At 50.3% G+C, this 27,214-nt stretch overlaps 21 non-coding genes and 6 pseudogenes across 21 annotated transcripts; all 27 read left to right on the top strand.

The window, feature by feature from the left end:
- The first annotated feature begins 6,510 nt into the window (after positions 1-6,510).
- On the top strand, positions 6,511-6,629 carry LOC138217349 (5S ribosomal RNA). Its single transcript, XR_011181061.1, has one exon. It is a non-coding gene; the product is annotated as a 5S ribosomal RNA (ribosomal RNA).
- A 2,240-nt stretch (positions 6,630-8,869) lies between these two features.
- LOC138217993 (5S ribosomal RNA) lies at positions 8,870-8,988 on the top strand (annotated as a pseudogene).
- A 1,992-nt stretch (positions 8,989-10,980) lies between these two features.
- On the top strand, positions 10,981-11,099 carry LOC138218813 (5S ribosomal RNA; annotated as a pseudogene).
- A 537-nt stretch (positions 11,100-11,636) lies between these two features.
- Positions 11,637-11,753, top strand: LOC138218384 (5S ribosomal RNA; annotated as a pseudogene).
- A 537-nt stretch (positions 11,754-12,290) lies between these two features.
- LOC138218823 (5S ribosomal RNA) lies at positions 12,291-12,409 on the top strand. Its single transcript, XR_011181543.1, has one exon. It is a non-coding gene; the product is annotated as a 5S ribosomal RNA (ribosomal RNA).
- A 522-nt stretch (positions 12,410-12,931) lies between these two features.
- LOC138217333 (5S ribosomal RNA) lies at positions 12,932-13,050 on the top strand. Its single transcript, XR_011181045.1, has one exon. It is a non-coding gene; the product is annotated as a 5S ribosomal RNA (ribosomal RNA).
- A 537-nt stretch (positions 13,051-13,587) lies between these two features.
- LOC138218762 (5S ribosomal RNA) lies at positions 13,588-13,696 on the top strand (annotated as a pseudogene).
- Positions 13,697-14,233: 537 nt separating this feature from the next.
- LOC138218812 (5S ribosomal RNA) lies at positions 14,234-14,352 on the top strand. The gene has a single exon (XR_011181542.1). It is a non-coding gene; the product is annotated as a 5S ribosomal RNA (ribosomal RNA).
- Positions 14,353-14,889: 537 nt separating this feature from the next.
- LOC138217383 (5S ribosomal RNA) lies at positions 14,890-15,008 on the top strand. Its single transcript, XR_011181095.1, has one exon. It is a non-coding gene; the product is annotated as a 5S ribosomal RNA (ribosomal RNA).
- Positions 15,009-15,545: 537 nt separating this feature from the next.
- Positions 15,546-15,664, top strand: LOC138216374 (5S ribosomal RNA). Its single transcript, XR_011180086.1, has one exon. It is a non-coding gene; the product is annotated as a 5S ribosomal RNA (ribosomal RNA).
- A 537-nt stretch (positions 15,665-16,201) lies between these two features.
- LOC138216363 (5S ribosomal RNA) lies at positions 16,202-16,320 on the top strand. The gene has a single exon (XR_011180075.1). It is a non-coding gene; the product is annotated as a 5S ribosomal RNA (ribosomal RNA).
- A 537-nt stretch (positions 16,321-16,857) lies between these two features.
- LOC138216352 (5S ribosomal RNA) lies at positions 16,858-16,976 on the top strand. Its single transcript, XR_011180063.1, has one exon. It is a non-coding gene; the product is annotated as a 5S ribosomal RNA (ribosomal RNA).
- A 537-nt stretch (positions 16,977-17,513) lies between these two features.
- LOC138244475 (5S ribosomal RNA) lies at positions 17,514-17,632 on the top strand. The gene has a single exon (XR_011193090.1). It is a non-coding gene; the product is annotated as a 5S ribosomal RNA (ribosomal RNA).
- Positions 17,633-18,169: 537 nt separating this feature from the next.
- LOC138218801 (5S ribosomal RNA) lies at positions 18,170-18,288 on the top strand. Its single transcript, XR_011181541.1, has one exon. It is a non-coding gene; the product is annotated as a 5S ribosomal RNA (ribosomal RNA).
- Positions 18,289-18,825: 537 nt separating this feature from the next.
- LOC138218932 (5S ribosomal RNA) lies at positions 18,826-18,934 on the top strand (annotated as a pseudogene).
- Positions 18,935-19,471: 537 nt separating this feature from the next.
- On the top strand, positions 19,472-19,590 carry LOC138243880 (5S ribosomal RNA). Its single transcript, XR_011192498.1, has one exon. It is a non-coding gene; the product is annotated as a 5S ribosomal RNA (ribosomal RNA).
- Positions 19,591-20,127: 537 nt separating this feature from the next.
- Positions 20,128-20,246, top strand: LOC138217700 (5S ribosomal RNA). Its single transcript, XR_011181412.1, has one exon. It is a non-coding gene; the product is annotated as a 5S ribosomal RNA (ribosomal RNA).
- Positions 20,247-20,782: 536 nt separating this feature from the next.
- LOC138243869 (5S ribosomal RNA) lies at positions 20,783-20,901 on the top strand. The gene has a single exon (XR_011192487.1). It is a non-coding gene; the product is annotated as a 5S ribosomal RNA (ribosomal RNA).
- Positions 20,902-21,438: 537 nt separating this feature from the next.
- Positions 21,439-21,557, top strand: LOC138217382 (5S ribosomal RNA). The gene has a single exon (XR_011181094.1). It is a non-coding gene; the product is annotated as a 5S ribosomal RNA (ribosomal RNA).
- A 537-nt stretch (positions 21,558-22,094) lies between these two features.
- LOC138216340 (5S ribosomal RNA) lies at positions 22,095-22,213 on the top strand. Its single transcript, XR_011180051.1, has one exon. It is a non-coding gene; the product is annotated as a 5S ribosomal RNA (ribosomal RNA).
- A 537-nt stretch (positions 22,214-22,750) lies between these two features.
- On the top strand, positions 22,751-22,869 carry LOC138216329 (5S ribosomal RNA). Its single transcript, XR_011180040.1, has one exon. It is a non-coding gene; the product is annotated as a 5S ribosomal RNA (ribosomal RNA).
- Positions 22,870-23,406: 537 nt separating this feature from the next.
- Positions 23,407-23,525, top strand: LOC138244463 (5S ribosomal RNA). Its single transcript, XR_011193078.1, has one exon. It is a non-coding gene; the product is annotated as a 5S ribosomal RNA (ribosomal RNA).
- Positions 23,526-24,062: 537 nt separating this feature from the next.
- Positions 24,063-24,181, top strand: LOC138245512 (5S ribosomal RNA). Its single transcript, XR_011194122.1, has one exon. It is a non-coding gene; the product is annotated as a 5S ribosomal RNA (ribosomal RNA).
- A 537-nt stretch (positions 24,182-24,718) lies between these two features.
- On the top strand, positions 24,719-24,836 carry LOC138218923 (5S ribosomal RNA; annotated as a pseudogene).
- Positions 24,837-25,373: 537 nt separating this feature from the next.
- Positions 25,374-25,492, top strand: LOC138217431 (5S ribosomal RNA). The gene has a single exon (XR_011181143.1). It is a non-coding gene; the product is annotated as a 5S ribosomal RNA (ribosomal RNA).
- A 537-nt stretch (positions 25,493-26,029) lies between these two features.
- On the top strand, positions 26,030-26,148 carry LOC138243858 (5S ribosomal RNA). Its single transcript, XR_011192476.1, has one exon. It is a non-coding gene; the product is annotated as a 5S ribosomal RNA (ribosomal RNA).
- Positions 26,149-26,685: 537 nt separating this feature from the next.
- Positions 26,686-26,804, top strand: LOC138244452 (5S ribosomal RNA). Its single transcript, XR_011193065.1, has one exon. It is a non-coding gene; the product is annotated as a 5S ribosomal RNA (ribosomal RNA).
- Positions 26,805-27,214: the final 410 nt, after the last annotated feature.

Genomic DNA, 27,214 nt, shown 5'->3' with positions numbered 1-27,214 from the left:
ATATGGTTAATAATAGTAAACTGTAACATGCTGTAACAAGATCGGTTAAACTGCGAAGAAAATGCTTTCAGAGAAAATGCTTTCAGAGAAAATGTTTCAGGTGTGAAGAACATAGATCTCCAATGCAATTTCAACCAAAGCTGTTCCCACACACCCTGCCCCCACTACCATTAGAATATACACAAACATTTTAGCGTTTCATTCTGAGCAGAAGACCCTCACACCTGAAGAGTGCTGGCTGTGACGAATTAAACCGGTTTTACAGATTTCAATCACAGACCATGGATTTTTAGAAACATCCCATCAGTGACATCACTGAAGTCAACTCCTAGGTACTGTAACTGTCGTGTGGGTAGTTTCACAAGAATCAGACAAAGGTTTAAGCATCGCTTGTTCTAGATAAAACTGCAAAAAAAAAAACAACAACCAATAATGTACTTCTTTGCGTCTCTGTTTGCCCAAATCATATATTCACAACGTGAAATCTAGAAAATAATATTACGTAACCAAAATCCGCAATATGGAAACAGAACCTGTGTAATTGTTGATAGATGATGTACTCGTAACATTTTTTCAAGACGAACTACAACATTTAAAAAATGACTTGTATGTACTTGATATCTCTAATCAATCCACGGGTCCCAGCACAAAACGAAACTAAAACGCATACCGTTTCGCGCTTCTTATTAGTTGCTCAAAAGTAATTTGATCGTATGAAATGCATAATATAAACCTAGAAACATATACGTGAGCAGTACTTAAGCACTGTAGTATCGGTGTTAAGACATACCTCTCAAATACTGTAAATCAAGTTAAAAATATCTCAAGACCGATTCTGGTCATAATGAAACCATGTTTCGTGTATGTTTTCTTTAAAGTACTGAGACCAGCCATATACTGTATGTTTATGTTCCAAAATTAATATCGTTTATGGCCTTCACACGCGTTGCAGTATGCTCCTATTCTTTTTATGCTCAGCTACTAAGATTTCCCTTCAGTGGTAAAATTAGATATGAATATTCAATACTTAAACGGGCACAGTTAAGACATTAAATATACATATACATACTGTATACAGTACAGTTTTCATACAGTAATATGTTTATGTTCCTAAATCAATCTCTTTTATGAGCATGTGAAAGGCATGGTGAATCGATTCTCAAAAATTACTGTACTTTGCATGATTGGAAACAAATGCGTGATTGCGAAATGCTGTGGTGTTACTTTTACAAAGACGGTCAATGAAAAAAAGAATGTTGACCAGGGCAATACTTTGAGTTTACACTTACAGCTTGTCCAAAGTCATTCATTATTAATACTATTAGTAATATCTTCGTTAAAGACTTTGATGGCCACAGCTCAAACATGAGAGGTTGAGCTTTATTAGCTCCACCTTGCCAAAATTCCGGATACTATTATTTTGCTTGTCATATTATAGGAGAATTTACGGTAACTAGCAGTATTTACCGGTAACTCGCGGTATTTACCGGTAACTTGCGGTAGACTGCGTACAGCGTACCGGAAAATAATGCAGTATCGCCCACGCATTTTGAATGGCTGCATCTGTATGTCCCCCAGCTCTGAGCCCATTGGGCCTGCTGGTGTGACCAGAGCTGCAGCGTCGCCATGCTGGTGGGGGTCAGTTCGGCTTTTCTGTTGGAATGAACAGGGGGGTTACATGATGGTGCTGTCTGTGGTCTGGCTGTCCTGCTGGTCTGGATGAGGGGTGCGTAGTGTGGTGCAGGTTCTTGTCCCATCCTGCTCTTGGTCCAGGTTGGAGGGTTGCACCGATTCTGAGTCTTGTTAGCTGGTATGGATGGGTTTGGGGGTGTTGATACCAGAGTGGTCCGAGGGGGGTGCAGGTGTCTCGGGGGCATTCTTGTTTTTCTGTGAGTTCAGGTTGATTCTGTTGGTTTTGCCACGAATCTCCCTCACGCAGGCAAGTGCTCCCACATTCCTACGAGCTCTCCCCGTACCAAACGTGCACGTGTCAATCAGGCCTCTGCTTAAACCTTCATCTGCCCCCCGGTCATTGCTCACGATTGAGATTCTCTCCCGGAGCTTACGTACTAACTACACCTTTGCCTTACTACGACTTCTCCCCTGGACCTCGACCCCGCTTTAGCCACTCGATTCTGTACCTTCGCCTGTTTTACGCTTTCTTGGATCCTGACCCCAGCCTGACTTTTCGTTTACGCCTCTGCCTTCTGAATCCACACCGACGCAACTTCTACGCCTTCCCGGACTCCGACCCCTGCCAGTCCCTCGACTACACTTTCGCCTGTCGATTCTGTGCCTACGCCTGTGCTACGTGTGGAAGACCGAGTCAAAAGGTCAGGACAGTGACTATGCGTGGGAAAGGTTTTCTGTTCGCACCTAAGACCACTGTCTTAGGTGCAAACTAAAGCCTGTGATTCCTCACACCCATTCAACCAGAGAAAATTGAAACAGATTGTAGGATGCCAAATGGCACCCCCCTGTCCTGTTTGTTTGACTTCTGACACTGCCCCTTTCCCTGTATGTTCCTTTGATATGTTAAAGTATTGCCTACTTTTAATGTATAAAAAAGGACAGTATAACTTCAGTCCAGTGAGCATGTCTTGAGTGCTAGGGGAAACCCTTTCTCTGTGATATGCTCCCCTTCAGCTGATTGTATTAAAGATCTCTGTTGACAATCTCCCAACCTGAGTGAAGACTGAGTTTTCTTCGACATACGCCTTCCCGGACTCGGACCCCTGCCTGTTTACTCCGACTATGCCTGCGTCTCGCGCCAACCCTACCAAGGGCACCGCATTGGATCCCTATCCTCAGCAGTCAGCCCCTGCGTGACAGGTTCTGAGTGTCTTGGTTACATCCGTTTGTGTGTATAGATGAAAAAGCTATTGAAGAGCACCCCGACACCCCCCACCCATCTCGGTGGAAGTTGCCATGTTCAAAAAATCCTAAAAAGATAATTAAAGTTTCACACAACAAAGCATGACTGTGAAAGGTCAGGAGGCCTGCCTAATGGTTGTGCTGGCCCCACTAGCACCTCTTCCAGAAGCAACCTTAGTTTTTCCCAGGAGGTCTCCCATCCAGGTACTGACCAGGCTCACACCTGCTTCAGTACTGAAGGCTGCTGATTATGGCCAGCAGCCATATCACCCTGCAACTCACAACTGGCAACCCACTGAAGCTAAGCAGGTGTGAGCCTGGTCAGTACCTGGATGGTAGACCTCCCGGGAAAAACTAAGGTTCCTTAGTTCCTTAGTGGGGCCAGCAGGGGGCACTCACCCTGTGGTCCATGTGGGTCCTAATGCCCCAGTATAGTGATACTGACAATATCCCCAAATTTCCCCATTGGCCCTTACCAATCATGGCCTCCTAATAATTCCCCTCTTTGAATTGGCTACATTTCTCTTCTCTCCTCCTCACTGATAGTGGTGAGTGTTCTGGTGCACTATGGCTGCCGTCGCATCATCCAGGTGGATGCTGCACATTGGTGGTGGTGGAGGGGAGTCCCCATTACCTGTAAAGTGCTTTGAGTGGAGTGTCCAGAAAAGCGCTATATAAGTGTAAGCAATTATTATTATTATTATTAATGAGCACAACACTTGATTACAGTAAAAAAATCATTAAAAAATAAAGAAATGTTCCACATCTCAAAGCAAGGTTGTATAAGGTTAGGGGAGCTGTCTGATGTGTAAAACACCTGTTTGCAGCACTGTGGCTGTTGTGCTTGAAGAGCTATTGACTCGTGAATAGCACCCTCCTATCACCATGTACGGCCTGTCTAATGGTGCCATATTGAAAACATCATAAAAAAATAAAGAAAAGGGACACAGCCACAGCAAGATTGTATAAGGTTAGGGGGCCTGTCTGGTGTGTAAAACACCTGGTTGCAGCACTGTGGCTGTTGTGCTTGAAGAGCTATTGACTCGTGAATAGCACCCTCCTATCACCATGTACGGCCTGTCTAATGGTGCCATATTGAAAACATCATAAAAAAATAAAGAAAGGGGTCACAGCCACAGCAAGGTTGTATGAGGTTAGGGGGCCTGTCTGGTGTGTAAAACATATGGTTTCAGCAGTGTGGCTGTTGTATTTGAATTGCTATTGTAGCGGCAATGCTTGTTAACAAGACAGAATTAAGTGTTGGTATGCTGTCCTAAAGGAGGCCCCATCTCACCCTCCATCTCTGTGGTGCAGCCACAGAGAAAGTATTCATGCAGGCTGATTTAAGATGTTTTGTTTTGATAAGGAACAAGCTCCCAGACAGGGATGCACTTAGCTAAGCCTGGCTATCATGATCAATGGTCATTCATTGGCGCCTATCAGTCTAGGGAGTGCCGAATGGACATCTGGACTGCATTCCTAAGTGTCAAGAGTAAGTGACTTATATCTCATCTTGACCAACCAATCAGGGACTGGCAGGGCGTGGTAAAACCATGTGGGTCTCCAATGCCCGCCAAACTCTCAACCAATCAGCACACATCTGGGTCTTGGCCAAAAAGGGAGCGCAAGCTCAGATCTGGGCTCTCCTTGGCCATTTTCGTGCATCCTCAGAGACAATCACGTGACAACTGCTGTTGTCTGCAAAAGGACTTGGACTTTGTTCTAAGCGCGAGGCCTAGGATCCCGTACGTACTCAGAATTCTACCAACGTGAATGCTCCGCTTGCTCAACGGCAGCCTACAGTTGGACCCTCGTCGACAACCTGAATAGCTTATTCAGAAGCAGCGCTGGACCGGGAACGAACCAGCTTCTTCCCAGGCAAAAGAGTGACTTGTGAGGACTCGCGGTCACATCTGTGCATAGAGACTTTCTACTAGCCAGCCGGACTGCTGGTAGATCCCCTCGGAGCAACGACTGCCCTGCGCGCCGCAGTCAGATTCCTCCGCCGTCCTACTCCGAGCTGCACCTTGACTGGTTGGCCGGTAGCCAGAGAACGCCGACACAACGCCCATTGGACAACCGCTGCAACAGAGGCTGCAACAGAGCCTGTCAGCTGGTTTGGTGTTCGTGCCGGGAGATTCCAAAACCATACACAGTGGATAAGTAAACCCCATGTTCTACATTGCGGCTCGAGAATTCAATTGTACCTCAACACAAGTTGTTATCAATTTAATTCATGAGTAATGTATTTACTTCCGAGTTTAGAGTAACAGTGGGTAATAACACTGATTAGCGATTTGGTAACCGAACGATATATATTGACATATATTCTCTGTTGTGTATCTCTTTGTGTTTGCATCTCTTCGAGATTATATACCTTGTATATTGATAACCCTCACAGTAAGGTCTGCCACTCGTATCCTGGCAGACTAGTATATGTTTGGTGCACAGTTTATATTAATAAATGTATCCCGTGTATTGAACCCGCGTGTGTGCGTTGTTAGTTGTTCTGACGATTGATTTTCTAAAAGCCCCAACGAACAACCTCGTGATTACTGCTACAATTAATAATTGTCTCAGTAAACCCATCAAACCACTACAACATTCAGGTACATTCAGCTCCGGCGGGAACAAGTCATTTGTCTGTCTTTTCAAGTGCTGGGAGCCGAGTAATCCTTTGCTTGTATCGTTTCTCCCCGGTGACTAGATCTCAACCTGCGACTCTCGACTGGGCTCACCCATGGCAGCCCAGCAGGTGTGAGCCTAGCCGGCACCCGGATGGGAGATTCACCCCGGAAAAGCTCAGGTTGCTGCTGCTCCTGCAAGAGGTGTGACTGGGAGTAGGGAGCGCTCACCCTGCGGTCTGTGTGGCTTTCCTGATGGCGACACTCTGCTGCACAAACAGGCGCCGTCCTTCGGGGGAGGCATAAAACCGAGGTCCCGACCCTCCTTGGCCATTAAGAAATCCCAGGGCGTCTCTCAAAAAGAGACGCCGGGGGTGTCACTCTGGTGTTAGTGTTCCCCTTTACCAATCAGTCGGGGTCTCCTCCTAATCCCCGTCTCATATGTAACAATCAATGACGAGGCCCCCCTGTCCCGCGATATTGTACTTGTCTCCTGGCCGCTGGCTGGCGCCGTGAGATTTAGTACTCGCGCAAGAGACCGGGGGCAGAGCGCGAACGCGGTCCCCCGCCCCCCACAAAGTGTGCGCTCCAGGTTCCCTCTCGGGGCTCTGCAACACAGCGGAAAGGCAGCGAGAAGGAGCCTCTCGCTCTGACGCCGCAAGGCCACAAGAGGGCGGAGGCGCCGCGCGCCCGGCCGACGTGTTGGACTGGTGAGCTTTATGTGCTGAAATAAACACGCGACAGCCCAGAAATGTTTTGAGTGCTGTGCACTGGAGGTTTTTGTCTTGTGAAGACTTGCCTTGTGCTCCTCCGAGCAGTTTGTTTGTTCTCCTCCAGTGCGGGACAAGCCAACACAAGGGAGCACATTCGCCAACATCCAGGTACGCAATGCGATTTGGAAAGAGGCTCCTTTCCAAAGAGTTGCACAAGAACGATCCTTCAGTCCAACTCGGGGGGCACAGAGCCCCAGCCACACACAGCTTCAAGTAGCGAGTTAGGCGCCACGACTTTCGCTTGCGGCCACACCACCCTGAATGTGCCCAATCTTGTCTGATCTTGGAAGCTAAGCAGGGTTGGGCCTGGTTAGTACTTGGATGGGAGACTTCCTGGGAATACCAGGTGCTGCAAGCTTTCTCGGCCAGCAGGGGTCACCGTTGGTGCCGTAGGCTTTGGGAGGAAAACCTGGAGGATGGAAAGGTGATCTATAGCCTCATCTCTAGAGATGTTTTGTTGCTATGGCATGTGTGTGACCCATATAAAAAAAAAAACGTTTGTTAAACGAATATCGAAGCTGCCTCTAAATCTGCAAATGAAGATGAGTCGATAAACCACTTGTTTATCGTATAACTATACATATATTCATTTATTACTGATTTCATTCATTGAGCACGGATACAATAGAGGTACAGCCATTCACTGTTTGACATGTCTGCACTGGTACAGAACCTAGCAATCAGAAAACGGGTGAAACTGTCTTGAGAATTAGCATACAGTACCGAGGCCCCCATGACCAAATAAAGGCTAACCTCGATAATCAGCCTAAATAATGCAGACTACAGCAAAACGACTGACTTTGAAAAGGGAATGAATGTCCGGAAGGAGTAGTGTAACCAGCTTGAAATGCTTCTCCAGACCTCTAACTAAAAGAAACCGGGAACCAGCAGTGGCATCGACTCCTTTCGAACTGGGATCCTATCGCAGCACGTGGTGTCGTAACTCTTCCGTATCCGATATTGGACCAAGCACATCAGGGGAGAGCGCGAACGCAGTCCCCCACTACCAGAAATAATGCAGTCGAGATTCCCACATTTGGGGAATTCGCAGGGGTCAGCACAGCCCTGGGTGAATCGATTTTTTAAGAACTTTATTTTCTTTTCACAAATAAATACAGGACATCACAAATTAGAAAGCTTTACATTAATATACATACTTAAAACAGTATATATGATCACATCTCATTACATTTTGACACGGTACCAGTTACATAGCAACAATTTCTTTTATTCTGGTGTAAATCACATTCTTTACTTAAACATGATAATGTTTTTCACAGTTTCTTGAGATATTGACCTATGCTCTCTATTTCCCACAGATTTTCTGCTTCCTCCCTCCTTTCTCTCCACAGATCTCTGAGGTAATAGTTCTCTTGGGTGATGAACAGGGCCAGGCTACCTGCTGCCTTGACTGGGACCTCGATGCCTTTGAACAGCCCCATGTTCCTCACTCTCCACAGGGCGTCTTTCCCACTGTTCACCACGGCCCAGATCCTGTCAAACAAGTCAGGAGGAAGTTTGACAGGAGAGATGCCGTTGTAGCGGCAATGCTTGTTAATAAGACAGAATTAAGCGGTGGTATGCTGTCCTAAATGAGGCCCCATCTCACCTTCCATCTCTGTGGTGCAGCCACAGAGAAAGTATTCATGCAGGCTGATTTAAGATGTTTTCTTTTGATAAGGGACAGCTCCCAGATGGGGATGCACTTAGCTAAGCCTGGCTATCATGATCAATGGTCATCCATTGGCGCCTATCTGTCTAGGGAGTGCCAAATGGACATCTGGACTGCATTCCAAAGTGTTAAGAGTAAGTGACTCATATCTCACGCAGGGCGTGGTAATACCACGTGGGTCTCCAATGCCCGCCAAACTCTCAACCAATCAGCACACACCTGTGTCTTGGTCAAAAAGTGAGCGCAAGCTCAGATCGGGGCTCTCCTTGGCCATTGTCGCACATCCTCAGAGACAATCATGTGACAACTGCTGTTGTCTGCAAAGGGACTTGGACTTTGTTATAAGCGCAAGGCCGAGGATCCCGTACGTACTCAGAATTCAGAAAGCTTTTAAGCGCAGGAGGCGCCCTATCCCCGCTCGCTCGCTCACTCCCCTGTTCACACGTGCAGTGCGGCTTGTCCGTCTGTTTATTTGTCAGCTTTGGCGAGACACGGGTGCTTGTGTATTAGCGTGAGCGTTTTTTATTCTGATCATGAACAGTTTTACAAGTCCGCAAAGGATCGAGGAAAGGTTTATCGCCAGCTGAAAAGAGACACAGCGCTTCGGCTGTGGAGACTTGTTCGGCTGGCGTTCGGAGAGTCGCGTTTTTCAGAATTGTATTGAGATCGTTTTCCACAGAGCTCAGATGTCAAAGCACAGCAGCAGCTCTCTACAGCGATCCTCTATAGCGCCCTTTCTCCCGCAGCTCCGTCCTCATTGGAAGGAAGCAAGAGTGAAAGGCTGAAGTGAAATAGAGCGGGGACGAAGGCAATGAAGAGAGAGAACGTGGGAAGAAGAGAAAAACGCAAGGGAAAAAAAGCAGCGTCGTAAAAGAGGTGACGGAGCTGTCCTCTCAATAAGAAGGGTGCCAGCGAGCCTTGCTCTTGCTTATGGCCACACCCCCTTGAGCATGCCTGATCTCGTCTGATCTCGGAAACTAAACAGGGATAGGCCTGGTTAGTACTTGGATGGGAGACCGCCTGGGAATACCAGGTGCTGTAAGCTTTTAAGCGCAGGAGGCTCCCTATCCCCGCTCGCTCGCTCATTCCCCTGTTCACACGTGCAGTGCGGCTTGTCCGTCTGTTTATTTGTCAGCTTTGGCGAGACACGGGTGCTCGTGTATTAGTGTAGATTAAGCCGGTTCAGGGACGCCAAATATGTAATCATAGTGGCTCTCTGAAGGCACCAGTTCTGTAGGGTTTGGGCATTTACTGAGACAATTATTAATTGTAGCAGTAAATCACAAAGTTGATTCTTTTGATGGCTTTAGAATCCAACCATGCGACATAACTCAAACAACGCACACACACAGGTACTAATACACGAGGATACATTTATTAATACATAGAATATGCATGTAAACCTAACAGATCTTATCGAGAGGGTTATCAGAATACAAAAGGTATATATTCAATCAGTTACAAAGTGTTACACATATCAAGAGGACATACGTTCAGTATATCATTCATTTAGACCGTTTCGTAAAGTGAACTTGGTTACAACTTCTACATTAGATACTCAAAACAAGTACATAACTCTTAGGAATTAAATTGATATCAACTGGTTGGGATAACAATTGAATTCTCGAGCTGTAATGCATTGAAGTTGAATACTCATCCAATCTTTGGGGATTCAGATCTCCTGCGGGCACAAAGAAACAGTTGCAGGCTGTTGCTGTCCAATCCGCGCTCTCTGGCTCCGTGCCAGGCTGTGCTGTGCGGCTTGCGACGGTGCGCTGCTGATGCTCACTGTCCGGCTAGTTGGCAAAGTTTGTGCACAGGAGAAAAGATGACTGTGGGTCCCAGCAAGTCAGGAAGAGGACCGGTTCGTTCCTGATGAAGAGCTAGTTCTGAATAGTGATTCAGCTGTCCACAGTTCCGACCTGTTCACGAGGCCTGCTGCTGGTTACTCTCTGGCAACCTCCACTCTAGACTCTTAGAACAAAGGAAAGTTCTGGCACTCGGACACACTGGCCGTTCCATGGTTGTCCGGGCTGAGTCTCAGGATGGTCAGGAGGCGCGCTGTGAGAATGTCCTGCCCTTGGGAGCCTTCTGCTCCTGGGCCGTCCTGCCCTGGAATTCTCCTTTGAATTCCCTTTAGAACAGTCCACAGAATCCTCTCCAGAATCTTACTGAATCTTGTTGAATCTCCCTTCTGAAACTCACAGGCTCTCTGTGTTGCCTGTTTTACCTGGAGGAACTTCAGCTCATTGATTGGCTGAAAGTTCATGGGCATCAGAGTCCCACGTGGGTTACTCGGCCCTACCAGTCCCTGATTGGTTGATCAAGGTGAGATATGAGTCACTTAGTCCTGACACTTAGTAATGCAGTCCAGATGTCCAACTGGCACTCCCTAGACAGATAGGCGCCAATGGGTGACCATTGATCATGATAGCCAGGCTTAGCTAAGTGCATCCCCCTTTGGGAGCTGGTTTCTTATCACAAGAAAACATCTTAAATCAGCTTGCATGAATTCTTTCTCTGTGGCTGCACCACAGAGATGGAGGGTGAGATGGGGCCTCTTTTGGGAAGGCTCAGAACACTTAATTCTTTCTTATTATGAAGCCTCGCCGCTACATTAGCGTGAGCGTTTTTTATTCTGATCAGAAACAGTTTTACAAGTCCGCAAAGGATCGAGGAAAGGTTTATCGCCAGCTGAAAAGAGACACAGCGCTTCGGCTGTGGAGACTTGTTCGGCTGGCGTTCGGAGAGTCGCGTTTTTCAGAATTGTATTGAGATCGTTTTCCACAGAGCTCAGATGTCAAAGCACAGCAGCAGCTCTCTACAGCGATCCTCTATAGCGCCCTTTCTCCCGCAGCTCCGTCCTCATTGGAAGGAAGCAAGAGTGAAAGGCTGAAGTGAAATAGAGCGGGGACGAAGGCAATGAAGAGAGAGAACGTGGGAAGAAGAGAAAAACGCAAGGGGAAAAAAGCAGCGTCGTAAAAGAGGTGACGGAGCTGTCCTCTCAATAAGAAGGGTGCCAGCGAGCCTTGCTCTCGCTTATGGCCACACCCCCTTGAGCATGCCTGATCTTGCCTGATCTTGGAAGCTAAACAGGGATGGGCCTGGTTAGTACTTGGATGGGAGACCGCCTGGGAATACCAGGTGCTGTAAGCTTTTAAGCGCAGGAGGCGCCCTATCCCCGCTCGCTCGCTCATTCCCCTGTTCACACGTGCAGTGCGGCTTGTCCGTCTGTTTATTTGTCAGCTTTGGCGAGACACGGGTGCTTGTGTATTAGCGTGAGCGTTTTTTATTCTGATCAGGAACAGTTTTACAAGTCCGCAAAGGATCGAGGAAAGGTTTATCGCCAGCTGAAAAGAGACACAGCGCTTCGGCTGTGGAGACTTGTTCGGCTGGCGTTCGGAGAGTCACGTTTTTCAGAATTGTATTGAGATCGTTTTCCACAGAGCTCAGATGTCAAAGCACAGCAGCAGCTCTCCACAGCGATCCTCTATAGCGCCCTTTCTCCCGCAGCTCCGTCCTCATTGGAAGGAAGCAAGAGTGAAAGGCTGAAGTGAAATAGAGCGGGGACGAAGGCAGTGAAGAGAGAGAACGTGGGAAGAAGAGAAAAACGCAAGGGAAAAAAAGCAGCGTCGTAAAAGAGGTGACGGAGCTGTCCTCTCAATAAGAAGGGTGCCAGCGAGCCTTGCTCTTGCTTACGGCCACACCCCCTTGAGCACGCCTGATCTCGTCTGATCTCGGAAGCTAAACAGGGATGGGCCTGGTTAGTACTTGGATGGGAATACCTGGGAATACCAGGTGCTGTAAGCTTTTAAGCGCAGGAGGCGCCCTATCCCCGCTCGCTCGCTCATTCCCCTGTTCACACGTGCAGTGCGGCTTGTCCGTCTGTTTATTTGTCAGCTTTGGCGAGACACGGGTGCTTGTGTATTAGCGTGAGCGTTTTTTATTCTGATCAGGAACAGTTTTACAAGTCCGCAAAGGATCGAGGAAAGGTTTATCGCCAGCTGAAAAGAGACACAGCGCTTCGGCTGTGGAGACTTGTTCGGCTGGCGTTCGGAGAGTCGCGTTTTTCAGAATTGTATTGAGATCGTTTTCCACAGAGCTCAGATGTCAAAGCACAGCAGCAGCTCTCCACAGCGATCCTCTATAGCGCCCTTTCTCCCGCAGCTCCGTCCTCATTGGAAGGAAGCAAGAGTGAAAGGCTGAAGTGAAATAGAGCGGGGACGAAGGCAGTGAAGAGAGAGAACGTGGGAAGAAGAGAAAAACGCAAGGGAAAAAAAGCAGCGTCGTAAAAGAGGTGACGGAGCTGTCCTCTCAATAAGAAGGGTGCCAGCGAGCCTTGCTCTCGCTTATGGCCACACCCCCTTGAGCACACCTGATCTCGTCTGATCTCGGAAGCTAAACAGGGATGGGCCTGGTTAGTACTTGGATGGGAGACCGCCTGGGAATACCAGGTGCTGTAAGCTTTTAAGCGCAGGAGGCGCCCTATCCCCGCTCGCTCGCTCATTCCCCTGTTCACACGTGCAGTGCGGCTTTGTCAGCTTTGGCGAGACACGGGTGCTTGCGTATTAGCGTGAGCGTTTTTTATTCTGATCAGGAACAGTTTTACAAGTCCGCGAAGGATCGAGGAAAGGTTTATCGCCAGCTGAAAAGAGACACAGCGCTTCGGCTGTGGAGACTTGTTCGGCTGGCGTTCGGAGAGTCGCGTTTTTCAGAATTGTATTGAGATCGTTTTCCACAGAGCTCAGATGTCAAAGCACAGCAGCAGCTCTCCACAGCGATCCTCTATAACGCCCTTTCTCCCGCAGCTCCGTCCTCATTGGAAGGAAGCAAGAGTGAAAGGCTGAAGTGAAATAGAGCGGGGACGAAGGCAGTGAAGAGAGAGAACGTGGGAAGAAGAGAAAAACGCAAGGGAAAAAAAGCAGCGTCGTAAAAGAGGTGACGGAGCTGTCCTCTCAATAAGAAGGGTGCCAGCGAGCCTTGCTCTTGTTTATGGCCACACCCCCTTGAGCATGCCTGATCTCGTCTGATCTCGGAAGCTAAACAGGGATGGGCCTGGTTAGTACTTGGATGGGAGACCGCCTGGGAATACCAGGTGCTGTAAGCTTTTAAGCGCAGGAGGCGCCCTATCCCCGCTCGCTCGCTCATTCCCCTGTTCACACGTGCAGTGCGGCTTGTCCGTCTGTTTATTTGTCAGCTTTGGCGAGACACGGGTGCTTGTGTATTGGCGTGAGCGTTTTTTATTCTGATCAGGAACAGTTTTACAAGTCCGCAAAGGATCGAGGAAAGGTTTATCGCCAGCTGAAAAGAGACACAGCGCTTCGGCTGTGGAGACTTGTTCGGCTGGCGTTCGGAGAGTTGCGTTTTTCAGAATTGTATTGAGATCGTTTTCCACAGAGCTCAGATGTCAAAGCACAGCAGCAGCTCTCCACAGCGATCCTCTATAGCGCCCTTTCTCCCGCAGCTCCGTCCTCATTGGAAGGAAGCAAGAGTGAAAGGCTGAAGTGAAATAGAGCGGGGACGAAGGCAGTGAAGAGAGAGAACGTGGGAAGAAGAGAAAAACGCAAGGGAAAAAAAGCAGCGTCGTAAAAGAGGTGACGGAGCTGTCCTCTCAATAAGAAGGGTGCCAGCGAGCCTTGCTCTCGCTTACGGCCACACCCCCTTGAGCACACCTGATCTCGGAAGCTAAACAGGGATGGGCCTGGTTAGTACTTGGATGGGAGACCGCCTGGGAATACCAGGTGCTGTAAGCTTTTAAGCGCAGGAGGCGCCCTATCCCCGCTCGCTCGCTCATTCCCCTGTTCACACGTGCAGTGCGGCTTGTCCGTCTGTTTATTTGTCAGCTTTGGCGAGACACGGGTGCTTGTGTATTAGCGTGAGCGTTTTTTATTCTGATCAGGAACAGTTTTACAAGTCCGCAAAGGATCGAGGAAAGGTTTATCGCCAGCTGAAAAGAGACACAGCGCTTCGGCTGTGGAGACTTGTTCGGCTGGCGTTCGGAGAGTCGCGTTTTTCAGAATTGTATTGAGATCGTTTTCCACAGAGCTCAGATGTCAAAGCACAGCAGCAGCTCTCCACAGCGATCCTCTATAGCGCCCTTTCTCCCGCAGCTCCGTCCTCATTGGAAGGAAGCAAGAGTGAAAGGCTGAAGTGAAATAGAGCGGGGACGAAGGCAGTGAAGAGAGAGAACGTGGGAAGAAGAGAAAAACGCAAGGGAAAAAAAGCAGCGTCGTAAAAGAGGTGACGGAGCTGTCCTCTCAATAAGAAGGGTGCCAGCGAGCCTTGCTCTCGCTTATGGCCACACCCCCTTGAGCACACCTGATCTCGTCTGATCTCGGAAGCTAAACAGGGATGGGCCTGGTTAGTACTTGGATGGGAGACCGCCTGGGAATACCAGGTGCTGTAAGCTTTTAAGCGCAGGAGGCGCCCTATCCCCGCTCGCTCGCTCATTCCCCTGTTCACACGTGCAGTGCGGCTTGTCCGTCTGTTTATTTGTCAGCTTTGGCGAGACACGGGTGCTTGTGTATTAGCGTGAGCGTTTTTTATTCTGATCAGGAACAGTTTTACAAGTCCGCAAAGGATCGAGGAAAGGTTTATCGCCAGCTGAAAAGAGACACAGCGCTTCGGCTGTGGAGACTTGTTCGGCTGGCGTTCGGAGAGTCGCGTTTTTCAGAATTGTATTGAGATCGTTTTCCACAGAGCTCAGATGTCAAAGCACAGCAGCAGCTCTCCACAGCGATCCTCTATAGCGCCCTTTCTCCCGCAGCTCCGTCCTCATTGGAAGGAAGCAAGAGTGAAAGGCTGAAGTGAAATCGAGCGGGGACGAAGGCAGTGAAGAGAGAGAACGTGGGAAGAAGAGAAAAACGCAAGGGAAAAAAAGCAGCGTCGTAAAAGAGGTGACGGAGCTGTCCTCTCAATAAGAAGGGTGCCAGCCAGCCTTGCTCTCGCTTACGGCCACACCCCCTTGAGCACGCCTGATCTCGTCTGATCTCGAAAGCTAAACAGGGATGGGCTTGGTTAGTACTTGGATGGGAGACCGCCTGGGAATACCAGGTGCTGTAAGCTTTTAAGCGCAGGAGGCGCCCTATCCCCGCTCGCTCGCTCATTCCCCTGTTCACACGTGCAGTGCGGCTTGTACGTCTGTTTATTTGTCAGCTTTGGCGAGACACGGGTGCTTGTGTATTAGCGTGAGCGATTTTTATTCTGATCAGGAACAGTTTTACAAGTCCGCAAAGGATCGAAGAAAGGTTTATCGCCAGCTGAAAAGAGACACAGCGCTTCGGCTGTGGAGACTTGTTCGGCTGGCGTTCGGAGAGTCGCGTTTTTCAGAATTGTATTGAGATCGTTTTCCACAGAACTCAGATGTCAAAGCACAGCAGCAGCTCTCCACAGCGATCCTCTATAGCGCCCTTTCTCCCGCAGCTCCGTCCTCATTGGAAGGAAGCAAGAGTGAAAGGCTGAAGTGAAATAGAGCGGGAACGAAGGCAGTGAAGAGAGAGAACGTGGGAAGAAGAGAAAAACGCAAGGGAAAAAGAGCAGCGTCGTAAAAGAGGTGACGGAGCTGTCCTCTCAATAAGAAGGGTGCCAGCGAGCCTTGCTCTCGCTTACGGCCACACCCCCTTGAGCACGCCTGATCTCATCTGATCTCGGAAGCTAAACAGGGATGGGCCTGGTTAGTACTTGGATGGGAGACCGCCTGGGAATACCAGGTGCTGTAAGCTTTTAAGCGCAGGAGGCGCCCTATCCCCGCTCGCTCGCTCATTCCCCTGTTCACACGTGCAGTGCGGCTTGTACGTCTGTTTATTTGTCAGCTTTGGCGAGACACGGGTGCTTGTGTATTAGCGTGAGCGATTTTTATTCTGATCAGGAACAGTTTTACAAGTCCGCAAAGGATCGAAGAAAGGTTTATCGCCAGCTGAAAAGAGACACAGCGCTTCGGCTGTGGAGACTTGTTCGGCTGGCGTTCGGAGAGTCGCGTTTTTCAGAATTGTATTGAGATCGTTTTCCACAGAACTCAGATGTCAAAGCACAGCAGCAGCTCTCCACAGCGATCCTCTATAGCGCCCTTTCTCCCGCAGCTCCGTCCTCATTGGAAGGAAGCAAGAGTGAAAGGCTGAAGTGAAATAGAGCGGGAACGAAGGCAGTGAAGAGAGAGAACGTGGGAAGAAGAGAAAAACGCAAGGGAAAAAGAGCAGCGTCGTAAAAGAGGTGACGGAGCTGTCCTCTCAATAAGAAGGGTGCCAGCGAGCCTTGCTCTCGCTTACGGCCACACCCCCTTGAGCACGCCTGATCTCATCTGATCTCGGAAGCTAAACAGGGATGGGCCTGGTTAGTACTTGGATGGGAGACCGCCTGGGAATACCAGGTGCTGTAAGCTTTTAAGCGCAGGAGGCGCCCTATCCCCGCTCGCTCGTTCATTCCCCTGTTCACACGTGCAGTGCGGCTTGTCCGTCTGTTTATTTGTCAGCTTTGGCGAGACGCGGGTGCTTGTGTATTAGCGTGAGCGTTTTTTATTCTGATCATGAACAGTTTTACAAGTCCGCAAAGGATCGAGGAAAGGTTTATCGCCAGCTGAAAAGAGACACAGCGCTTCGGCTGTGGAGACTTGTTCGGCTGGCGTTCGGAGAGTCGCGTTTTTCAGAATTGTATTGAGATCGTTTTCCACAGAGCTCAGATGTCAAAGCACAGCAGCAGCTCTCCACAGCGATCCTCTATAGCGCCCTTTCTCCCGCAGCTCCGTCCTCATTGGAAGGAAGCAAGAGTGAAAGGCTGAAGTGAAATAGAGCGGGGACGAAGGCAGTGAAGAGAGAGAACGTGGGAAGAAGAGAAAAACGCAAGGGAAAAAAAGCAGCGTCGTAAAAGAGGTGACGGAGCTGTCCTCTCAATAAGAAGGGTGCCAGCGAGCCTTGCTCTCGCTTACGGCCACACCCCCTTGAGCACGCCTGATCTCATCTGATCTCGGAAGCTAAACAGGGATGGGCCTGGTTAGTACTTGGATGGGAGACCGCCTGGGAATACCAGGTGCTGTAAGCTTTTAAGCGCAGGAGGCGCCCTATCCCCGCTCGCTCGCTCATTCCCCTGTTCACACGTGCAGTGCAGCTTGTCCGTCTGTTTATTTGTCAGCTTTGGCGAGACACGGGTGCTTGTGTATTAGCGTGAGCGTTTTTTATTCTGATCAGGAACAGTTTTACAAGTCCGCAAAGGATCGAGGAAAGGTTTATCGCCAGCTGAAAAGAGACACAGCGCTTCGGCTGTGGAGACTTGTTCGGCTGGCGTTCGGAGAGTCGCGTTTTTCAGAATTGTATTGAGATCGTTTTCCACAGAGCTCAGATGTCAAAGCACAGCAGCAGCTCTCCACAGCGATCCTCTATAGTGCCCTTTCTCCCGCAGCTCCGTCCTCATTGGAAGGAAGCAAGAGTGAAAGGCTGAAGTGAAATAGAGCGGGGACGAAGGCAGTGAAGAGAGAGAACGTGGGAAGAAGAGAAAAACGCAAGGGAAAAAAAGCAGCGTCGTAAAAGAGGTGACGGAGCTGTCCTCTCAATAAGAAGGGTGCCAGTGAGCCTTGCTCTCGCTTACGGCCACACCACCTTGAGCACGCCTGATCTCGTCTGATCTCGGAAGCTAAACAGGGATGGGCCTGGTTAGTACTTGGATGGGAGACCGCCTGGGAATACCAGGTGCTGTAAGCTTTTAAGCGCAGGAGGCGCCCTATCACCGCTCGCTCGCTCATTCCCCTGTTCACACGTGCAGTGCGGCTTGTCCGTCTCTTTATTTGTCAGCTTTGGCGAGACACGGGTGCTTGTGTATTAACGTGAGCGTTTTTTATTCTGATCAGGAACAGTTTTACAAGTCCGCAAAGGATCGAGGAAAGGTTTATCGCCAGCTGAAAAGAGACACAGCGCTTCGGCTGTGGAGACTTGTTCGGCTGGCGTTCGGAGAGTCGCGTTTTTCAGAATTGTATTGAGATCGTTTTCCACAGAGCTCAGATGTCAAAGCACAGCAGCAGCTCTCCACAGCGATCCTCTATATCGCCCTTTCTCCCGCAGCTCCGTCCTCATTGGAAGGAAGCAAGAGTGAAAGGCTGAAGTGAAATAGAGCGGGGACGAAGGCAGTGAAGAGAGAGAACGTGGGAAGAAGAGAAAAACGCAAGGGAAAAAAAGCAGCGTCGTAAAAGAGGTGACGGAGCTGTCCTCTCAATAAGAAGGGTGCCAGCGAGCCTTGCTCTCGCTTATGGCCACACCCCCTTGAGCACACCTGATCTCGTCTGATCTCGGAAGCTAAACAGGGATGGGCCTGGTTAGTACTTGGATGGGAGACCGCCTGGGAATACCAGGTGCTGTAAGCTTTTAAGCGCAGGAGGCGCCCTATCCCCGCTCGCTCGCTCATTCCCCTGTTCACACGTGCAGTGCGGCTTGTCCGTCTGTTTATTTGTCAGCTTTGGCGAGACACGGGTGCTTGTGTATTAGCGTGAGCGTTTTTTATTCTGATCAGGAACAGTTTTACAAGTCCGCAAAGGATCGAGGAAAGGTTTATCGCCAGCTGAAAAGAGACACAGCGCTTCGGCTGTGGAGACTTGTTCGGCTGGCGTTCGGAGAGTCGCGTTTTTCAGAATTGTATTGAGATCGTTTTCCACAGAGCTCAGATGTCAAAGCACAGCAGCAGCTCTCCACAGCGATCCTCTATAGCGCCCTTTCTCCCGCAGCTCCGTCCTCATTGGAAGGAAGCAAGAGTGAAAGGCTGAAGTGAAATAGAGCGGGGACGAAGGCAGTGAAGAGAGAGAACGTGGGAAGAAGAGAAAAACGCAAGGGAAAAAAAGCAGCGTCGTAAAAGAGGTGACGGAGCTGTCCTCTCAATAAGAAGGGTGCCAGCGAGCCTTGCTCTCGCTTACGGCCACACCCCCTTGAGCACACCTGATTTCGGAAGCTAAACAGGGATGGGCCTGGTTAGTACTTGGATGGGAGACCGCCTGGGAATACCAGGTGCTGTAAGCTTTTAAGCGCAGGAGGCGCCCTATCCCCGCTCGCTCGCTCATTCCCCTGTTCACACGTGCAGTGCGGCTTGTCCGTCTGTTTATTTGTCAGCTTTGGCGAGACACGGGTGCTTGTGTATTAGCGTGAGCGTTTTTTATTCTGATCATGAACAGTTTAACAAGTCCGCAAAGGATCGAGGAAAGGTTTATCGCCAGCTGAAAAGAGACACAGCGCTTCGGCTGTGGAGACTTGTTCGGCTGGCGTTCGGAGAGTCGCGTTTTTCAGAATTGTATTGAGATCGTTTTCCACAGAGCTCAGATGTCAAAGCACAGCAGCAGCTCTCCACAGCGATCCTCTATAGCGCCCTTTCTCCCGCAGCTCCGTCCTCATTGGAAGGAAGCAAGAGTGAAAGGCTGAAGTGAAATAGAGCGGGGACGAAGGCAGTGAAGAGAGAGAACGTGGGAAGAAGAGAAAAACGCAAGGGAAAAAAAGCAGCGTCGTAAAAGAGGTGACGGAGCTGTCCTCTCAATAAGAAGGGTGCCAGCGAGCCTTGCTCTCGCTTACGGCCACACCCCCTTGAGCACGCCTGATCTCGTCTGATCTCGGAAGCTAAACAGGGATGGGCCTGGTTAGTACTTGGATGGGAGACCGCCTGGGAATACCAGGTGCTGTAAGCTTTTAAGCGCAGGAGGCGCCCTATCCCCGCTCGCTCGCTCATTCCCCTGTTCACACGTGCAGTGCGGCTTGTCCGTCTCTTTATTTGTCAGCTTTGGCGAGACACGGGTGCTTGTGTATTAGCGTGAGCGTTTTTTATTCTGATCAGGAACAGTTTTACAAGTCCGCAAAGGATCGAGGAAAGGTTTATCGCCAGCTGAAAAGAGACACAGCGCTTCGGCTGTGGAGACTTGTTCGGCTGGCGTTCGGAGAGTCGCGTTTTTCAGAATTGTATTGAGATCGTTTTCCACAGAGCTCAGATGTCAAAGCACAGCAGCAGCTCTCCACAGCGATCCTCTATAGCGCCCTTTCTCCCGCAGCTCCGTCCTCATTGGAAGGAAGCAAGAGTGAAAGGCTGAAGTGAAATAGAGCGGGGACGAAGGCAGTGAAGAGAGAGAACGTGGGAAGAAGAGAAAAACGCAAGGGAAAAAGAGCAGCGTCGTAAAAGAGGTGACGGGGCTGTCCTCTCAATAAGAAGGGTGCCAGCGAGCCTTGCTCTCGCTTACGGCCACACCCCCTTGAGCACGCCTGATCTCGTCTGATCTCGGAAGCTAAACAGGGATGGGCCTGGTTAGTACGTGGATGGGAGACCACCTGGGAATACCAGGTGCTGTATGCTTTTAAGCGCAGGAGGCGCCCTATCCCCGCTCGCTCGCTCATTCCCCTGTTCACACGTGCAGTGCTGCTTGTCCGTCTGTTTATTTGTCAGCTTTGGCAAGACACGGGTGCTTGTGTATTAGCGTGAGCGTTTTTTATTCTGATCATGAACAGTTTAACAAGTCCGCAAAGGATCGAGGAAAGGTTTATCGCCAGCTGAAAAGAGACACAGCGCTTCGGCTGTGGAGACTTGTTCGGCTGGCGTTCGGAGAGTCGCGTTTTCAGAATTGTATTGAGATCGTTTTCCACAGAGCTCAGATGTCAAAGCACAGCAGCAGCTCTCCACAGCGATCCTCTATAGCGCCCTTTCTCCCGCAGCTCCGTCCTCATTGGAAGGAAGCAAGAGTGAAAGGCTGAAGTGAAATAGAGCGGGGACGAAGGCAGTGAAGAGAGAGAACGTGGGAAGAAGAGAAAAACGCAAGGGAAAAAAAGCAGCGTCGTAAAAGAGGTGACGGAGCTGTCCTCTCAATAAGAAGGGTGCCAGCGAGCCTTGCTCTCGCTTACGGCCACACCCCCTTGAGCACGCCTGATCTCGTCTGATCTCGGAAGCTAAACAGGGATGGGCCTGGTTAGTACTTGGATGGGAGACCGCCTGGGAATACCAGGTGCTGTAAGCTTTTAAGCGCAGGAGGCGCCCTATCCCCGCTCGCTCGCTCATTCCCCTGTTCACACGTGCAGTGCGGCTTGTCCGTCTGTTTATTTGTCAGCTTTGGCGAGACACGGGTGCTTGTGTATTAGCGTGAGCGTTTTTTATTCTGATCAGGAACAGTTTAACAAGTCCGCAAAGAATCGAGGGAAGGTTTATCGCCAGCTGAATAGAGACACAGCGCTTCGGCTGTGGAGACTTGTTCGGCTGGCGTTCGGAGAGTCGCGTTTTTCAGAATTGTATTGAGATCGTTTTCCACAGAGCTCAGATGTCAAAGCACAGCAGCAGCTCTCCACAGCGATCCTCTATAGCGCCCTTTCTCCCGCAGCTCCGTCCTCATTGGAAGGAAGCAAGAGTGAAAGGCTGAAGTGAAATCGAGCGGGGACGAAGGCAGTGAAGAGAGAGAACGTGGGAAGAAGAGAAAAACGCAAGGGAAAAAAAGCAGCGTCGTAAAAGAGGTGACGGAGCTGTCCTCTCAATAAGAAGGGTGCCAGCCAGCCTTGCTCTCGCTTACGGCCACACCCCCTTGAGCACGCCTGATCTCGTCTGATCTCGAAAGCTAAACAGGGATGGGCTTGGTTAGTACTTGGATGGGAGACCGCCTGGGAATACCAGGTGCTGTAAGCTTTTAAGCGCAGGAGGCGCCCTATCCCCGCTCGCTCGCTCATTCCCCTGTTCACACGTGCAGTGCGGCTTGTACGTCTGTTTATTTGTCAGCTTTGGCGAGACACGGGTGCTTGTGTATTAGCGTGAGCGATTTTTATTCTGATCAGGAACAGTTTTACAAGTCCGCAAAGGATCGAAGAAAGGTTTATCGCCAGCTGAAAAGAGACACAGCGCTTCGGCTGTGGAGACTTGTTCGGCTGGCGTTCGGAGAGTCGCGTTTTTCAGAATTGTATTGAGATCGTTTTCCACAGAACTCAGATGTCAAAGCACAGCAGCAGCTCTCCACAGCGATCCTCTATAGCGCCCTTTCTCCCGCAGCTCCGTCCTCATTGGAAGGAAGCAAGAGTGAAAGGCTGAAGTGAAATAGAGCGGGAACGAAGGCAGTGAAGAGAGAGAACGTGGGAAGAAGAGAAAAACGCAAGGGAAAAAGAGCAGCGTCGTAAAAGAGGTGACGGAGCTGTCCTCTCAATAAGAAGGGTGCCAGCGAGCCTTGCTCTCGCTTACGGCCACACCCCCTTGAGCACGCCTGATCTCATCTGATCTCGGAAGCTAAACAGGGATGGGCCTGGTTAGTACTTGGATGGGAGACCGCCTGGGAATACCAGGTGCTGTAAGCTTTTAAGCGCAGGAGGCGCCCTATCCCCGCTCGCTCGTTCATTCCCCTGTTCACACGTGCAGTGCGGCTTGTCCGTCTGTTTATTTGTCAGCTTTGGCGAGACGCGGGTGCTTGTGTATTAGCGTGAGCGTTTTTTATTCTGATCATGAACAGTTTTACAAGTCCGCAAAGGATCGAGGAAAGGTTTATCGCCAGCTGAAAAGAGACACAGCGCTTCGGCTGTGGAGACTTGTTCGGCTGGCGTTCGGAGAGTCGCGTTTTTCAGAATTGTATTGAGATCGTTTTCCACAGAGCTCAGATGTCAAAGCACAGCAGCAGCTCTCCACAGCGATCCTCTATAGCGCCCTTTCTCCCGCAGCTCCGTCCTCATTGGAAGGAAGCAAGAGTGAAAGGCTGAAGTGAAATAGAGCGGGGACGAAGGCAGTGAAGAGAGAGAACGTGGGAAGAAGAGAAAAACGCAAGGGAAAAAAAGCAGCGTCGTAAAAGAGGTGACGGAGCTGTCCTCTCAATAAGAAGGGTGCCAGCGAGCCTTGCTCTCGCTTACGGCCACACCCCCTTGAGCACGCCTGATCTCATCTGATCTCGGAAGCTAAACAGGGATGGGCCTGGTTAGTACTTGGATGGGAGACCGCCTGGGAATACCAGGTGCTGTAAGCTTTTAAGCGCAGGAGGCGCCCTATCCCCGCTCGCTCGCTCATTCCCCTGTTCACACGTGCAGTGCAGCTTGTCCGTCTGTTTATTTGTCAGCTTTGGCGAGACACGGGTGCTTGTGTATTAGCGTGAGCGTTTTTTATTCTGATCAGGAACAGTTTTACAAGTCCGCAAAGGATCGAGGAAAGGTTTATCGCCAGCTGAAAAGAGACACAGCGCTTCGGCTGTGGAGACTTGTTCGGCTGGCGTTCGGAGAGTCGCGTTTTTCAGAATTGTATTGAGATCGTTTTCCACAGAGCTCAGATGTCAAAGCACAGCAGCAGCTCTCCACAGCGATCCTCTATAGTGCCCTTTCTCCCGCAGCTCCGTCCTCATTGGAAGGAAGCAAGAGTGAAAGGCTGAAGTGAAATAGAGCGGGGACGAAGGCAGTGAAGAGAGAGAACGTGGGAAGAAGAGAAAAACGCAAGGGAAAAAAAGCAGCGTCGTAAAAGAGGTGACGGAGCTGTCCTCTCAATAAGAAGGGTGCCAGTGAGCCTTGCTCTCGCTTACGGCCACACCACCTTGAGCACGCCTGATCTCGTCTGATCTCGGAAGCTAAACAGGGATGGGCCTGGTTAGTACTTGGATGGGAGACCGCCTGGGAATACCAGGTGCTGTAAGCTTTTAAGCGCAGGAGGCGCCCTATCCCCGCTCGCTCGCTCATTCCCCTGTTCACACGTGCAGTGCGGCTTGTCCGTCTCTTTATTTGTCAGCTTTGGCGAGACACGGGTGCTTGTGTATTAGCGTGAGCGTTTTTTATTCTGATCAGGAACAGTTTTACAAGTCCGCAAAGGATCGAGGAAAGGTTTATCGCCAGCTGAAAAGAGACACAGCGCTTCGGCTGTGGAGACTTGTTCGGCTGGCGTTCGGAGAGTCGCGTTTTTCAGAATTGTATTGAGATCGTTTTCCACAGAGCTCAGATGTCAAAGCACAGCAGCAGCTCTCCACAGCGATCCTCTATAGCGCCCTTTCTCCCGCAGCTCCGTCCTCATTGGAAGGAAGCAAGAGTGAAAGGCTGAAGTGAAATAGAGCGGGGACGAAGGCAGTGAAGAGAGAGAACGTGGGCAGAAGAGAAAAACCCAAGGGAAAAAAAGCAGCGTCGTAAAAGAGGTGACGGAGCTGTCCTCTCAATAAGAAGGGTGCCAGCGAGCCTTGCTCTCGCTTACGGCCACACCCCCTTGAGCACGCCTGATCTCATCTGATCTTGGAAGCTAAACAGGGATGGGCCTGGTTAGTACTTGGATGGGAGACCGCCTGGGAATACCAGGTGCTGTAAGCTTTTAAGCGCAGGAGGCGCCCTATCCCCGCTCGCTCGCTCATTCCCCTGTTCACACGTGCAGTGCGGCTTGTCCGTCTGTTTATTTGTCAGCTTTGGCGAGACACGGGTGCTTGTGTATTAGCGTGAGCGTTTTTTATTCTGATCAGGAACAGTTTTACAAGTCCGCAAAGGATCGAGGAAAGGTTTATCGCCAGCTGAAAAGAGACACAGCGCTTCGGCTGTGGAGACTTGTTCAGCTGGCGTTCGGAGAGTCGCGTTTTTCAGAATTGTTTTGAGATCGTTTTCCACAGAGCTCAGATGTCAAAACACAGCAGCAGCTCTCCACAGCGATCCTCTATAGCGCCCTTTCTCCCGCAGCTCCGTCCTCATTGGAAGGAAGCAAAAGTGAAAGGCTGAAGTGAAATAGAGCGGGGACGAAGGCAGTGAAGAGAGAGAACGTGGGAAGAAGAGAAAAACGCAAGGGAAAAAGAGCAGCGTCATAAAAGAGGTGACGGAGCTGTCCTCTCAAAAAGAAGGGTGCCAGCGAGCCTTGCTCTTGCTTACGGCCACACCCCCTCGAGCACGCCTGATCTCGTCTGATCTCGGAAGCTAAACAGGGATGGGCCTGGTTAGTACTTGGATGGAGACCGCCTGGGAGTACCATGTGCTGTAAGCTTTTAAGCGCAGGAGGCGCCCTATCCCCGCTCGCTCGCTCATTCCCCTGTTCACACGTGCAGTGCGGCTTGTCCGTCTGTTTATTTGTCAGCTTTGGCGAGACACGGGTGCTTGTGTATTAGCGTGAGCGTTTTTTATTCTGATCAGGAACAGTTTTACAAGTCCGCAAAGGATCGAGGAAAGGTTTATCGCCAGCTGAAAAGAGACAGAGCGCTTCGGCTGTGGAGACTTGTTCGGCTGGCGTTCGGAGAGTCGCGTTTTTCAGAATTGTATTGAGATCGTTTTCCACATAGCTCAGATGTCAAAGCACAGCAGCAGCTCTCCACAGCGATCCTCTATAGCGCCCTTTCTCCCGCAGCTCCGTCCTCATTGGAAGGAAGCAAGAGTGAAAGGCTGAAGTGAAATAGAGCGGGGACGAAGGCAGTGAAGAGAGAGAACGTGGGAAGAAGAGAAAAACGCAAGGGAAAAAAAGCAGCGTCGTAAAAGAGGTGACGGAGCTGTCCTCTCAATAAGAAGGGTGCCAGCGAGCCTTGCTCTCGCTTACGGCCACACCCCCTTGAGCACGCCTGATGTCGTCTGATCTCAGAAGCTAAACAGGGATGGGCCTGGTTAGTACTTGGATGGGAGACCGCCTGGGAATACCAGGTGCTGTAAGCTTTTAAGCGCAGGAGGCGCCCTATCCCCGCTCGCTCGCTCATTCCCCTGTTCACACGTGCAGTGCGGCTTGTCCGTCTGTTTATTTGTCAGCGTTGGCGAGACGCGGGTGCTTGTGTATTAGCGTGAGCGTTTTTTATTCTGATCATGAACAGTTTAACAAGTCCGCAAAGGATCGAGGAAAGGTTTATCGCCAGCTGAAAAGAGACACAGCGCTTCGGCTGTGGAGACTTGTTCGGCTGGCGTTCGGAGGGTCGCGTTTTTCAGAATTGTATTGAGATCGTTTTCCACAGAGCTCAGATGTCAAAGCACAGCAGCAGCTCTCCACAGCGATCCTCTATAGCGCCCTTTCTCCCGCAGCTCTGTCCTCATTGGAAGGAAGCAAGAGTGAAAGGCTGAAGTGAAATAGAGCGGGGACGAAGGCAGTGAAGAGAGAGAACGTGGGAAGAAGAGAAAAACGCAAGGGAAAAAGAGCAGCGTCGTAAAAGAGGTGACGGAGCTGTCCTCTCAATAAGAAGGGTGCCAGCGAGCCTTGCTCTCGCTTACGGCCACACCCCCTTGAGCACGCCTGATCTCGTCTGATCTCGGAAGCTAAACAGGGATGGGCCTGGTTAGTACTTGGATGGGAGACCGCCTGGGAATACCAGGTGCTGTAAGCTTTTAAGCGCAGGAGGCGCCCTATCCCCGCTCGCTCGCTCATTCCCCTGTTCACACGTGCAGTGCGGCTTGTCCGTCTGTTTATTTGTCAGCTTTAGCGAGACACGGGTGCTTGTGTATTAGCGTGAGCGTTTTTTATTCTGATCAGGAACAGTTTAACAAGTCCGCAAAGGATCGAGGAAAGGTTTATCGCCAGCTGAAAAGAGACACAGCGCTTCGGCTGTGGAGACTTGTTCGGCTGGCGTTCGGAGAGTCGCGTTTTTCAGAATTGTATTGAGATCGTTTTCATCAGAGCTCAGATGTCAAAGCACAGCAGCAGCTCTCCACAGCGATCCTCTATAGCGCCCTTTCTCCCGCAGCTCCGTCCTCATTGGAAGGAAGCAAGAGTGAAAGGCTGAAGTGAAATAGAGCGGGGATGAAGGCAGTGAAGAGAGAGAACGTGGGAAGAAGAGAAAAACGCAAGGGAAAAAAAGCAGCGTCGTAAAAGAGGTGACGGAGCTGTCCTCTCAATAAGAAGGGTGCCAGCGAGCCTTGCTCTTGCTTACGGCCACACCACCTTGAGCACGCCTGATCTCGTCTGATCTCGGAAGCTAAACAGGGATGGGCCTGGTTAGTACTTGGATGGGAGACCGCCTGGGAATACCAGGTGCTGTAAGCTTTTAAGCGCAGGAGGCGCCCTATCCCCGCTCGCTCGCTCATTCCCCTGTTCACACGTGCAGTGCGGCTTGTCCGTCTCTTTATTTGTCAGCTTTGGCGAGACACGGGTGCTTGTGTATTAGCGTGAGCGTTTTTTATTCTGATCAGGAACAGTTTTACAAGTCCGCAAAGGATCGAGGAAAGGTTTATCGCCAGCTGAAAAGAGACACAGCGCTTCGGCTGTGGAGACTTGTTCGGCTGGCGTTCGGAGAGTCGCGTTTTTCAGAATTGTATTGAGATCGTTTTCCACAGAGCTCAGATGTCAAAGCACAGCAGCAGCTCTCCACAGCGATCCTCTATAGCGCCCTTTCTCCCGCAGCTCCGTCCTCATTGGAAGGAAGCAAGAGTGAAAGGCTGAAGTGAAATAGAGCG

Source organism: Lepisosteus oculatus, chromosome 14 (assembly GCF_040954835.1).
Source record: "Lepisosteus oculatus isolate fLepOcu1 chromosome 14, fLepOcu1.hap2, whole genome shotgun sequence".
Taxonomy (NCBI): Eukaryota; Metazoa; Chordata; class Actinopteri; order Semionotiformes; family Lepisosteidae; genus Lepisosteus; species Lepisosteus oculatus.
The sequence above is the reverse complement of the archived record's forward strand: the minus strand, read 5'-3'. Positions and strand labels throughout refer to the sequence as shown.